At 43.5% G+C, this 13722-nt stretch overlaps 1 protein-coding gene across 6 annotated transcripts in view; it reads left to right on the top strand.

Annotated features, from left to right (window-relative positions):
* MID1 (midline 1) overlaps positions 1-13722 on the top strand; it is a 689657-nt gene that overhangs the window by 488660 nt on the left and 187275 nt on the right. Inside the window, exon 1 of one of the 6 annotated variants that reach the window (XM_086386886.1) lies at positions 4762-5081. The exons of 4 other annotated variants lie outside the window; for them this stretch is intronic. The gene's annotated coding sequence lies outside the window, so the exon portion shown is untranslated. Of the gene's footprint in view, positions 1-4761; positions 5082-13722 lie in introns of those variants that run through there. One more of the 6 variants, XM_086386883.1, reaches the window with a different exon arrangement.

Genomic DNA, 13722 nt, shown 5'->3' with positions numbered 1-13722 from the left:
CAATAAGTGGATCTTATGCTCACTTAATGGATGACCCCTAAAGTGCCGTTTATTGGATTTGAAATGTTGAAGAAGTCTGTTTATTGGTAAATGAAAAAGTAGACTTCATTTATTTACATTGTTCCCTTTTCTTAAGAGTTTTAGGGATGATTTCTGGAGATAGCATATTTTATAACACAAAGCAGGGTAGGGACTTCCCTGGTGGTCCAGTGGTTAAGCTCTGCGCTTCTAATGCCTGGGGTACAGGCTTGATCCCTGGTCGGGGAACTAAGATCTCTCATGCTGTGCCATGTGGGCAAAACATAAAAAAGAAATTAAAAAAAAAAAAACTTTTTTAAAAAAGCAAAGTAATTCTCACTTCAAACACTTAAGTTTAATTCCTGTAGCAATTGGTCCTGATCAGACCTTTGGTTTTTTAACTTTGCTTCAACGATCCTGTCTGTTCTTATATTTTGGTGCAGATGAAATGGTGCATATTTGTAAAGTGCCTGGCAACATGCTTGGCTCATAGTAGATACTTACTAGGAGTGTTTGTTAAAAACACCCCTGTAGGCATTCCTGTCCTTCTGCATAATGAGAAGATGGAAGAGAGAACTAGCAACCCATCATGGTATCTCTTACTGGCGGAAGTGCCCTTTTTTTTGGTTTTTAATTGCTTTACAGTGTTGTCTTGGTTTCTGCCATGCATCACCATGAATCAGCCATCAGATCAGATCAGATCAGTCACTCAGTCGTGTCCGACTCTTTGCGACCCCATGAATCGCATCATGCCAGGCCTCCCAGTCCATCACCAACTCCCGGAGTTCACTGAGACTCACGTCCATTGAGTCAGTGATGCCATCCAGCCATCTCATCCTCCGTCGTCCCCTTCTCCTCCTGCCCCCAAATTCCTCCCAGCATCAGAGTCTTTTCCAATGAGTCAACTCTTCACATGAGGTGGCCAAAGTACTGGAGTTTCAGCTTTAACATCATTCCTCCCAAAGAAATCCCAGGGCTGATGTCCTTCAGAATCAGCCATAGGTATACATATGTCCCATCCCTCTTGAACCTCCTTCCCCCCTCCCATCCCATCCGACCCCACTAGGTTATCACAGAGCACTGGGTTGAGCTCCCTGTGTTATACAGCAACTTCCCATCAGCTGTCTGTTTCACATATGTTCATGTATATACTTCAGTGCTACTCTTGCAATTTCTCACCCCACCCTCCGCCGCTGTGTCCCTAAGTCGGTTCTCTGTGTCTGAGTCTCTGTTGAAACTGCCTTTTCATATACCTCCCAGAGATTATCGAACACATTCCTCCCAGAGACCTTGTCATCTAGAGCTGATGTTTTTTATGTAGATGCAGAACTGTGTGATGGCTTCATATAAAAATGTAGAAAATAGACTGTCTCACAAATATGTCCATGAAGCTAAGATTCTGTTTTAGGAGGCTCATCTCTTCTCTTGCACTCTGACTTTGGTTGGACGTGGGAGTATTAGAATAAAGATGGTATTATGGGGACTTCCCTGGTGGTCCAGTGGTTAGGACTCAGTGCTTTCACTGCCATGGCCGCAAGTTCAATCCCTGGAGAGGGAGCAAGGTACCGCAAGCCACATGGTATGACCAAAAAATAAATTAAAATGGTATTATGCTTATTGTTTTCATAAGTGCAGGACAGATTTTGAATTATGGTAAAAATAAAAGGTAACTGTAATAGTTTAATTTGTCAAGAGATTCTTTTCCCTTTAGTAATGTGGCAGTGGCTGCAGTCCCGTTGATGTCCATAGCTCAGGAAAGCGTTTCATTCCCTTTCCACACACGTTTTGTTTGTTGACTTCCTCCTGTGCTGTTGGTGCATGGGTACAGTGAAAGTACCTGGGGTTACAAAGATGAATAGGACATCACTCTTGCTCCTGAGAGTTTTCTAGTCTCCTAGAAGAGACAGACTGAAGAAGATGTGATTACAGTGCCACATGGAAGTAAAACAGCAGAGATGTAGCATGGTTTGCTCAAGCTGGTGCTTACCGTCTCCTGGCTCAGTGTACCTCCTCTAACCTCTGTGTTTAGGGTCCTTACTGCAGAAAAGGAGGGAATATTTACACTACAAAATTTGGCAAAGGATTCAGACAAGGTGAAAAGTGGTGCTGTCCCATAGAGTAAAAATGCAGCATAATTATAAACTCTAATTTGTGAAAATATAGGCTGCTACTGCTGCTGCTAAGTCACTTCAGTCGTGTCCGACTCTGTGCGACCCTATAGATGGCAGCCCACCAGGCTCCCCTGCTCCTGGGATTCTCCAGGCAAGAACACTGGAGTGGGCTGCCATTTCCTTCTCCAATGCATGAAAGTGAAAACTGAAGGTGAAGTTGCTCAGTTGTGTCTGACCCTCAGCAACCCCATGGACTGCAGCCTTCCAGGCTCCTCCATCCATGGGATTTTCCCCTTTCAAAGCTAAAGTTTAGATCATGACATATGTGCACCATGACTTACTTTAGGATTTTAAAGAAAAAAAATATCTGGGTGTAAGCCTGTTCCTTGGTGGCTCAGACGGTAAAGAATATGCCTGCAAGGCAGGAGACGTGGGTTCGATCCCTGGGTCGGGAAGATCCCTAGAGAAGGAAATGGCAACCCACTCCACTATTCTTGCCTGGAGTATCCCATGGACAGAGGAGCCTGGTCGGCTACAGTCCATGGGGTCGCAAAGAGCCAGACACGACTGAGTGAATAAACAACAACAATGACGACAAATCTTGGCTTCTTTTGTTTTTTTTGTTTTTTAAAGAGCTGCTTGTTAAACATTTACCAGCATACCACTGAGTGTCTATAAACTACAGAGTGAAGAGAAGGGATTACTTTGTTTTGGGACAACTGGGGAAGCCACAAAATAGTGTTGACATTCTGACCTTGTAGGATGCAGTAGGAATGGGCCAAAGGAGAGGAAAGATGGATGAAACTTTGACAGGGCACAGAGCCTGTGAGAGGAAATCCCAACTCATATTTTCCTCGGAGGTGATGACAGCAGAAGGCAAATGCAGTCGTGAGAAGCTTCTGTTGAAGGTGATAAATAGATATGCCTTGGGACTTCACTCTGGTGATATTTAGAGGCAGCAGCCCTGGGTAATTTCCTGTGTCCTGGGGCTCAGGGTATACCTAGGGTGGGAACAGGTACAGTATTTTTTTGAAGTGAATCAGAGCCCTCTGCACCAGGATAATATGCAGATTCCCAGGCTCCTCCTCAAACCTATTGATCAAATTCCCTTGGAGTCACAGGCCCAGGGACTGGCATTTTTCACAATGTCCCCAGAAGTTTCCTGGACAGTTAAGTTGGAGAACCAGTATTTTTGTTTTGTTTTGTTTTTGGAAACGAGTATTTCAAAGCCAGTCCATCAGTGATTCTCCACTGGGCATGATTTCTCCCTTGGTGTTGTCTGGAGACATTACTGATTGTCATGACTGTGGAAGGGTTCCTGTATCTGGTGGCCTGAGGCCAGAGACACTGCTCGACATCCCCCAGTGCACAGCACAGCACCCCCCAACGGAGAATGATCTGACCCCAAATGTCAATAGGGTTGAGGCTCAGAAACCCTGGTTTAGGCTCTGTAGTAAATACATGAAGAGGACTGAAGTCTGGTTGTGTCACTGGGTGGTTCCTTACCTTGCTAAGGTGGGGGGCTGGAATGGGGTTATGGACCTCCATGTCCAGATATGGGGCTGCCAAGTTTTCTTGGAACCAGGCAGAGCTGACATCTACTGAATCCATTCAGATGATAGGCTGGAAGCTGCTCATTCATTGATTTGCTAAGGGTTTTTTTTTTTTTTTTTTCTCCCCTCTGATACCAATTTTTTTTTCTTTATTGAATTATTCTCACAAAATTTTTGCCACTTCTTTGGGAAAAAGCTTTGCTCAGCTTGTGCTGGTTATTTTTCTTTTCCATCCAAAAGACAGAGTGACCTTGAGACCATATTGATTAAGAATTGAAAAGCGTTCCTGTGTATAGAAAATACAGAAAGCAAACTTTGGAAATTCTTTTTCAAAGAATTTAAGTTTAAATCACAAACTTAAAACTTCAGGGTTTAAGTGTGTAAGAAGATCTCTTACTGAGATCCTGTCCAGCTTGTCTCTGAATAAGTTCACCAGATCAACCTTGTAGGTAAGGTGAACTTGAGTGAAAGGTAGACACACGTCTTTAATTTTTTTTTCTTCTTAACCAAACCTCAGTGCCTATTTTTCTAATAACAGTTTTATTTAAAATTGTGCTTTGGGCCCTTATTGGGTAAAGATTCTCATTCATTTGCCATGTTTCAGCAGACTTGTGTGCCCTTTACCATTAAGATCTGTCTCTTAGACAGATGCACAGTTCATCTATATGGAAGCGAGGTGGATGACATCCTCCCCCCCACCCCGAGTGCTGGTTTCGGTTCAGGTGTTCTGAGTAACAATTAGCTTCCCTTCCCAGTGTTCGGTGCGAGATACCCTTTTCGAAATCCGCCTGGGTCCTGCGTGTGATACTTTTCTGCTTGCAGTCGTTTTGTCCCTCTCAAATGCTTGCGTGCTTTTAGGGAGCTCTTAAAAGGCCAGGCCTTAAGCTAGTTAAGCTTTGAGGCGAGCCGGAGCTGTGAGATAAGAATAGAACGCATCTTTTACTCCGGGAGCTGGGGAGGCTGTTTCCAGCTGCTTCCAGTCATTGAAATCCTGAAAGCTCGCTAATCCTCGCGGAGGCAGCCCCTCCGGCTCCCAGGGCCCACCCCCTTCTCCTGATTGGCGAGGCTCCTCCGGGGCCCCCGCCAGCCACCTACGACGTCTCTGAGACCCAATTTGAAATAAGAGCCAGGCGGTCCCCGCTTCCCTGCGCCCGACTTTTCATAGGCTGGGAAGCGAAGCTTGAGAAACTTGACGTTGTCTTGGGCAGAGTGCGTGTAGCAACAGATCAAAGGAAAAAGGGGAAGAAAACGTGTTCTCAGCTGCCTGGCGAACTCGCTGAGTTGCTTTTGTCTTGCGGGCTTCTGCTGGCTTTGGTGTTTCCCCTCGGAAGACCGCGGCGTGGCTTCCAGGCGGCTCGCTCCCTGCTGGATGGGTGATGGAACTCTAAACATGAGGCAGGTGAGCTCCGGGGGCTGCAGGGGCGGGTGGAGAGGGAGGGCGCAGCGTGGGACCCCTGGGATGTGACTCCGGAGGGCTGGCCGGATGAGCAGATGCCTGGCCGAATGGTTCCATTTGGCGGAAGAACGGGGCTGCCTTTTCCTAAAGTAACCCGTGAAGCAGATCTCCTGAGGTTCCCCCCACTTCTGCCTCTAATGGGGATTGGCGATGTCAGGCAGTCATTGTAAAAGGCTTAAACGCGGTTCGTAGAACATGTAAATCACTTCCAGTTTGCGGTGGCTGGAAGGTATTGTTCGGGATCTATCTGAAGCTCTGAGCCTCTTTCCTGAGCTTTGGGTGAGAATAAAGACAACGGAATATCCTGAAAAAGAATTGAAGGGGGCCTCTTATCTCGTTTGGGCTCCCCATCCTGAGCACTTACTGTGTTTATGGCTGCGAAGGTGGCACCAGCCCGAAATGAGCAGACAGTCCTTCCAGGAAAATTGTGTTTTTCTGTTCTAGCAGTTTTGAAACTGTTATTGCTTCTGGACAGGAGAGGACAGCCCTGAGAGTAGTGAGCCGAGAAAGGGCTCGGGGATTACTTCCATGAGTCTTTGAAAAGAATTCCAAACCAGCAGCTTCTTCCGTGGCTGCGGGGCATGATGATAAAATTTCTTATCAGCCTAAGTCGAGGTTTATAGCTCTGCCTGTAAGAAAAGCAAAAAGTGAGTGTGTACAAAGCCAAGAAAAGGGTGTGATTTATAACAACCAAAGTTATAGAAGAATCTTATGTCAATATTTCAGTATCAAGATCCGTACTCATATAAGGGGCAGAGAAACTGGAAAAACATGCTAGTAGGCTGGCAAGGGCAGAAAACTCCAAGAGGAGTGATTGACTTTGCCAGCTCTAAGTAAATGTGGGTGGGAAAAGTTAGCATCCATGTTACCACTAGGAAAACTCTGCACTTTTTTCTTCTAAGTGGGTTGGGCACTCACCACCCTGTGTGCTTTGGGGTAAATGAGTAGCATAAGGCGCAAACTTTCTGTTTTGGGGCTGGAGCTACCGGGTTAGAACTTTCCCTTTCCTGTAGTCTAGGGCAGTGAAGCAGAGCCCCCTCTGTACGATCAGGTTTCGATAAGACTCTCTGTCTTCTTGCCTCCTTGCCTGCTCACTAAGCAAGTGGCAGTGAGTACAGAAAAGTAGGCTTACACTCGCAAGCACTTGTGTGTTTCCAGTGAATTGCTCTTCCTCTTGCTGGAGACTGGGGCCCTTGATCAGTTTCAAGTTCTGCAAACTCACGGTTTGACCCCCCTTCTTTTTCTGTTGAGCAGTCCCGCCCGATGGGATGAGGGAAAGAAGCAAGAAGCCTAAATGGAAAGGATTTAGCCAAAGGAAAAAGGAACGCAAAACATTTTTTACAAAGGTCCTGGGCTGGAACAAAGAAGTCATTTGATCCGTTGCAGAGCCACCTGTCCTCTTGGTATCTGAGCTCACTTTTCAGAATCCCTGTTCCCACACAATTCCTCTGGAATGGAGGCACTCCCTGTGGATGCCAGAGGCATGCTGTCCGAAGCTTGGCACGGGTTTTCCCATGCTTTGCTCCTTGTGGCATTCACATAAATTGGACTTCAGCCCAGTCATGAAGTTTTAAGGGTACACATGGAGTAACTCAGTCATTTAATGAATGGGCAGCTTTTCATCCCATAACTGTATGTCCAGTAATTTTTTTTGCCTGTTTGGTACTTGAAAAGAGGGTGGATTAGGGTGGGATGACAGACAGGGAGAGAAGTGGGGTGGGGGGTGGAGTCAGGGCTCTTCGGAAGAATCTAGGCAGTTCCAGCGACTCGGGAATCTGACATTGTTCTGCAACAGGAATGTGGAGGGGAATGAGATGGTGGAGTTACTGGCTTGGATTAAGCCCAACTTGATTTGAGTTTCTCTTCGGGAGAAACTCGTCCAGGTGGGGTGACCCTCACCCACCCGCGAATTTGTCATCTCAGCCCGGCAGCTCCAGTTGGGCTTGCAGGGTTAACTATCAAAGAGATCCATGTGTCACCAGCTCAGCAATGAAATCCAATCTCTTCCCCGAGGAGTGATCCATCCCCAGGGCTGCACAGACTCTGAACAATGGCATGGCAGCCAAGAGACCCCCACCCCTGACTAGCCACAGCGGGTAGCCATAAATAGCCAGCAGAATTAGAAAGCTGCCTGACTGGCCATGAGATTCAGAGGGGTTTTGCCTTCTGCCAGGTAGGAGGAAGAAGAACTGGTGCAGAGAGATAGTGTTCTTTGAGGATTCCTAAGATCACACTGAGTTGGGCCAAAAGAAGAGGGTGAACCTGATTTGCCTCTATCGGGAAGTCATTTTAAAGCATGTGCCAACCTTTCTCTGCCCACTGATCATAAATGGGAAACTTCTGAAACTTCCTTGAGCAGGAATTTGCTGTGTTCCCAGGCAAAAAGAAAGGCACGGCCACCTGTTCAAGCAGCCCAGCCAAAAACAACAGGTTTGCCTGTGGCATTCCCACAACTGCAGATGCCCTCCTCAAATGGCACACCACCCATTGTCCCTGCAAATGAGAAGACCAAATAATTGTCTCTCGAGCTAGGGGGAAAAATCAGGTTCTTCAGACAACATTGCCTACCAGATGTATTTTGGGTTTTTAATACGTGATGATTTTAGGAAACACTCCAAGAAAAGAGGGTGCTCACTCTATTTCTGATGGACTGAAATCATTGCAGTTGCCCGTAGCATGAAGGGAAAGAATGAGGTATTAACCAGTGCTTTAAGCAGCTGCTAAATTCTTGCATGGCTGGGATAGTGCTATTACAAGGAAGTTGTGACTCAGTTTGATCAGTTTTGCATTCTTCAGATTCGAATTAAAATGCCCAAGGACATCTGGTTTAATAATGAATGTCTTTGTATTAGTCTTTCCTTTGAGGATTAGAGAGTCCTTTACAAACGCGATCTATTTATTCTCTGCCATATCCCCAGGAGAGAATGAAATGGCAATTTGATCCTCATAGAAAAAAATGGTGAGGTGAAGGCAGAGAAAGGTGAAGTAGAGAGATACAAGGCAAAGTAGGTACAAGCCTGAGATGAATGCTACCCAGCCGGAAAGACAGACAGCTTGCACAGGCTCAGAATGGCCAGTGAGTGGAGGGATTAAAGGCAACTCTCTTACAGCTTCCCTTTTCTTATTCTATAATCAGCATATATTGTCCCAAGTATGTTTTATGGTTTTCTTCATTTGAAAGTCAAGTCTATAAAAGTGTAAAAGGCATTTCTGTTCTCATTTGTCCGAACATTGACATCACCATTGTCATTTTCATGACATCACCTAGACAGATACTGAAACTAACCAGAATTTAAAGTCTGTATCTGAGACATGGTCCTTTCACCAGATACCATAGGGTTTTTAAGTTTTTGCACATGGTTTGGAGGTCCAGTATCTTCAACACACCTTAGAATTTTCATTTATTCTCTACTGTCTCTCCTTGGCAGGGAATTTTATAATCGTGGCTTGTTGTCAGATTAAAGATCTTTATTGGTCGTGTTGAAATAGTTTTTTCGAGTTGGCTTTTCCTTGCCATTCGTTAGGACCTGTGCTTGTAGTTTGCTTGACTAGGGACTTCATAGGCTGTGAGCAAATCCTTTAATTGATACTTGCATGTTATCCTCAGACATTCCAGCAAGTTTTAAGGCTAAGTGTGTATGTGGATGTCTCCTGGCTTTGATCCCTTGTGTGGTAAATAGACATTCAAGGTAGCCATGGCAACCTGGGCTGTGCCTTGGTGAAAGAGGGGGATTTGGTCACTGGACAAAGAGTAATTTGTTTGATTAGAAAAAGGTGGGACCGATCAAGGCATTTTTTAAAAACCTGCGTGATTTAGGGATCACAGTTCATCCAAACCATTTAGATTTTTCTCAATAGGCAAAAAGAATGACTGGCTAACTGTGACCAGCATATGTTGCCGACGTAATTTAAATACTTTTTTATCAAGTGGTTGCTACTTTCAAAAAGCTACTAATAGAATGAAAGGGAAGTCCAAAGTATTATATCAGTTTTCCTGTTGTACATAGTATGAATTTTCAGAGCTTGGTGGAATTTTAAAAAGAAATACCCAAAGCTGATTGGGCAGTGTGCATTTCAGTTATCCACCTGCAGAGGTCAGGCTTGAAGTGTCTATGATGGAAGGCCAGGCGGTGGACGCTGCCGCTGGGAACTGGGATCAGTCAGAGAGAATTGTTGGGCTTTTTTTGAACAGTTAGTTAGCGATTCTTTACTCTTGTGACCAAAGCCACAGGTGAAACTGAGTTCATTCAAGGAGGAGAATATCAAATACACCGTGATTAAAGAAAGGGCTCCAAAAGCCAGGTCAAATGGGAATCTAATCTCCATTAAGATACGGGACAGTTTATCAACACAGTGCTTTTTGGCTCATTATCAACTCCTTTTATTTCACATGAAACCCATCTCCGAGGTTTTGTTGTAGAAGATTGTTTGCCTCGTTTTATGAAGTGGCATAGAAATTCCTTTAAATGGAAGGACAAAATATTAGGGACTCTTCCAGATCCACATGAACTTTTTTCCCTCCAGGGAAAGATATTTCATTGACATGAGCAGGGAAGTTAATGCCTACAGAAGGTCATGTGATGTTAAAGAGGTCAGAAAATTTGAGGCACGGAAAGAAAAATAATGCTAAGGGAGGACTTGGCTGTAAAACAAAGAAAAACCACAAAACCTTAATAACTTGCGTGCTTTGTGCTATAAAAGAGAAGTTCTCAGTAAAAAGAGCAACAACAACAAAAAGGAAGAGGTGCTGTTCATTAGCAGTAGATTTTTATATATAGTCAAATATTTATGATGTTGTTTAATCGCTAAGTTGTGTTTGACTCTTTTGCAACCCCATGGACTGTAGCCCACCAGGCTCCTCTGTCCATGGGATTTCCCACACAAGAATCCTGGAGTGGGTTGCCATTTCCTTCTCCACTATCTATGACAAAATAGTACAAAAAGGAGAAATAATATACAGATTCTCCTTCATTTCTTATATTATTCAAAGACATTTACTGAATACTTACAGAATTAATATATTCATTAGTTCATTCAGTAAAACTATCCTAAATGATTCCCTGGAGACTCAGAGGTAAAGAATCCACTTGCCAATGCAGGAAACTTGGGTTCCATCTCTGGGTCGGAAAGATCCCCTGGAGGAGGGCATGGCAAACCATTCCAGTATTCTTGCCCAGACAATCCTATGGACACAGGAGCCCAGTGGGCTATAGTCCATGGGGCTGAGAAACAGTCAGATACAACTTAGTGACTAAATGACAACAATAATAAATGATTATTATATGTCAGGCCACTTTTGGGTTGCAAACATGATTTTGATACAGGCCCTGCACTCAAAGAACTTTTAATTTTATGTCTACTTTATTATACCAATAGCACAGTGTAAGTTATGCATGGGTAAAATGCCTGCTCATTAATAACTATATTTATATGATTAAGAATCCACTTAATAAATTGGTGGTAGCCAAAACTTTACTGAACTGAGAAAGCTTGAGAAAGGATTTGTAATTGTGAGATTTAATTTTTACCCACATATCCATTTGTGGGACTGTATGAAATCCTAGTTTAAATAAATGTATGCTAATTAGTAAAGTCATTTAATTCATTTTTCTCAGTAGAGAAAAATAACTCATAGGTGGTGGTCCCCCAAATCTAGGAACGCGTGATGTTCTCAGAGTTTGTTGTTTGAAACCCAGAACACTTTCCAATGAGAAATGGTACCTAATTGGGACTAAAATACTATTTTAAAAAATAACCAGTCTGATTAATGACAGATGAAGTTCTGCATTTTGAGGGCACGCCTCCACGTTGTACAGGATGGAACATAGAGAAGGTGTTGTATACTTTCAGTAATAGGCCAGTCTTAAAATACCTGAGGTAGGAAAAGTTTGCACTAGTTTTCACCTTTTTCCACGTTTCTAGTATCCTCTGGGTCGCACTGGGATATCTGTCCCAGACATATCCTAATACCCAATCAACCGAGCTGCCGTCATTGCTTCGTCTTCCCTCGCTCCCCTCCCCAACCTCCAAACCACACTCTTGTTTCCTCTAGACAATGCTCTTGACCAGATGTTGGGAGAAAAGCGATGTGAATGTGCTAAAGCTCATGACTCTTTGCCCTCTAACCCCCAGGATGAATCTTTTTTTTTTTCTGGACAAATCTTTAATTGGGGACATAGCAGGCACTAGAGCCTGGAGCTGCAGAAACCACAAATGCCCTTTCCGGGACAATGTTTGTGGGCAGGGTCATGCCTTGGGCAGACAGGACTTGCTGGTGTGTGTGCCCATGGGTCAGACCTCTTCACTAGTTCTTTTCTTAGCATCCTGCCTGAATTTCTGGACTCCCTGGGGTCTTTGTGAGTGACACCTGGGGGCCAAGTGAGGGGAGTGATGTCATTTGTGGGTTTGTTGTTTGTAAGTACAGGCTTTGTACACTGAGCACTGTCTACTTGGATCAGAGTAAATGGAAAGGATATAGCTGCAACTTCCTCTTATCCACACAAGTATTGGAAATGGTGTATTTATTTCCAATTATTCCTTTGTCTGCCTATCTTGGGACTGAGTTAGTCAAGAGCATGAGTTAAAATACCTCTTAACACATTATTGACCAGGAGATTTTTTGCAGAAGCTAATGCCTGTGGCCGGTGATGTGTTTTGTAAGTGAATGTTGAAACATCTCAAGTCAATAATGTTTGGGTAACAATAGATGTATTCATACATCTCTGGTCAGCAAGTTGTTCATTACCTTGAAATCTCAAGTCCAAGCACAGTGCCTGACTCACAATAAGAATCCGTAAATATTTTTTTGCTATTTTCAGCAACATGGATGAACCTAGGGATTGTCCTATTAAGTGAAGTCATCCGGACAGAGAAAGAAACATCATGATATTGCTTACATTCTGGAATCTTAAAAAAAAAAAAAGAAATTATATACAAAGCCAAAATAGGCCCACAGACATAGGAAACAAACTTCAGTTAGTTACAAAAGAGAAAAGGAGGGGATGAATTAGGAGTTTGGAATGACTGTATACACACTACTGTATATAAAATAGATAATCAGCAAGGCCCTACTGTATAGCACAGGGAACTATACTCAATATTTTGTAATAACCTATAAGGGAAAAGAATCTGAAAAAAAAATAGTTGTTTAGTCACTGAGGCATGTCTGACTCTTTGTGACCCTATAGACTGTAGCATACCAGGCTTCCCTGTCCTTCACCATTTCCTGGAGTTTGCTCAAACTCATGTTCATCGAGTCGGTGATGCCATCCAACCATCTCATCCTCTGTCGTCCCTTCTCCTCCTGCCTTCAACTTTCCCCGCATCAGAATCTTTTCCAGTGAGTCAGCTCTTCGCATCAGGTGCGCAAAGTAGTGGAACTTCAGTTTCAGCTGAGTCCCTTCAATGAACATTCAGGATTGATTTCCTTTAGGATTGACTAGTTGGATCTCCTTGCAGTCCAAGGGACATTCAAGAATCTTCTCCAGCACCACAATTCGAAAGCATCAATTTTCTGGAACTCAACCTTCTATGGTCCAACTCTTATATCCATACATGACTACTGGAAAAACCATAGCTTGAATTGTATGGACCTTTGTTGGCAAAGTGATATCTCTGCTTTTTAATATGATTTCTAGGTTCATTATAGCTTTTCTTCCTGGAAGCAAGTGTCTTTTAATTTCATAGCTGCAGTCACCATCTGCAGTGATTTTGGAGCCCAAGAAAATAAAATTTGTCACTGTTTCCACTGTTTCCCCATCTATTTGCCATGAAGTGATGGGACCAGATGCCATGATCTTAGTTTTTTAAATGTTGAGTGTTAAGCTGGCTTTTTCACTCTCCTCTCTCACTTGCATCAAGAAGCTCTTTAGTTCCCCTTTGCTTTCTCCTATTAGAGTGGTGTCATCTGCATATCTGAGGTTATTGATATTTCTTCAGGCAATCTTGATTTTAGCTTGTGCTTTATCCAGCCCGGCATTTCACATGATGTACTCTGCATATAAGTTAAATAAGCAGGGTGACAGTATACAGCCTTGACATACTCCTTTCCCAGTTTTGAACCAGTCCGCTGTTCCACGTCCTGTTCTAACTGTTGCTTCTTGACCTGTATACAGGTTTCTCAGGAGGCAAGTAAGGTGGTCTGGTATTCCCATCTCTTAAAGAATTTTCCACAGTTTGCTGTGATCCACACAGTCAAAGGCTTTAGTCAGTGCAGCAGATGTAGATGTTTTTCTGGAATTCCCTTGCTTTTTCTATGATCCAACGGATGTTAGCAATTTGATATCTGGTTCCTCTGCCTTTTCTAAATCCAGCTTGTACATCTGGAAGTTCTTGGTTCATGCACTGCTGAAGCCTAGCTTGAAGGATTTTGAGCATTACCTCAAAAAAAAATAGTGGTGTGTGTGTGTGTGTGTGTGTGTGTGTGTGTGTATGATTCATTTGACTGTATGGCTGATACTAACACAACATTGTAAATCAACTATACTTGAATAAAAAATAAAATTTTAAAAGTAATCAATAAATATTTTTCAGGTGCATCCTGGGTGAATTTTGACAGGAAAGAAAATGGAAAATGCTCTTTAAG

Source organism: Bos grunniens, chromosome X, assembly GCF_055505025.1.
Source record: "Bos grunniens cultivar Pamir isolate PY7600 chromosome X, Bosgru_T2T1.0, whole genome shotgun sequence".
NCBI classification, from domain to species: Eukaryota; Metazoa; Chordata; class Mammalia; order Artiodactyla; family Bovidae; genus Bos; species Bos grunniens.
The sequence above is the reverse complement of the archived record's forward strand: the minus strand, read 5'-3'. Positions and strand labels throughout refer to the sequence as shown.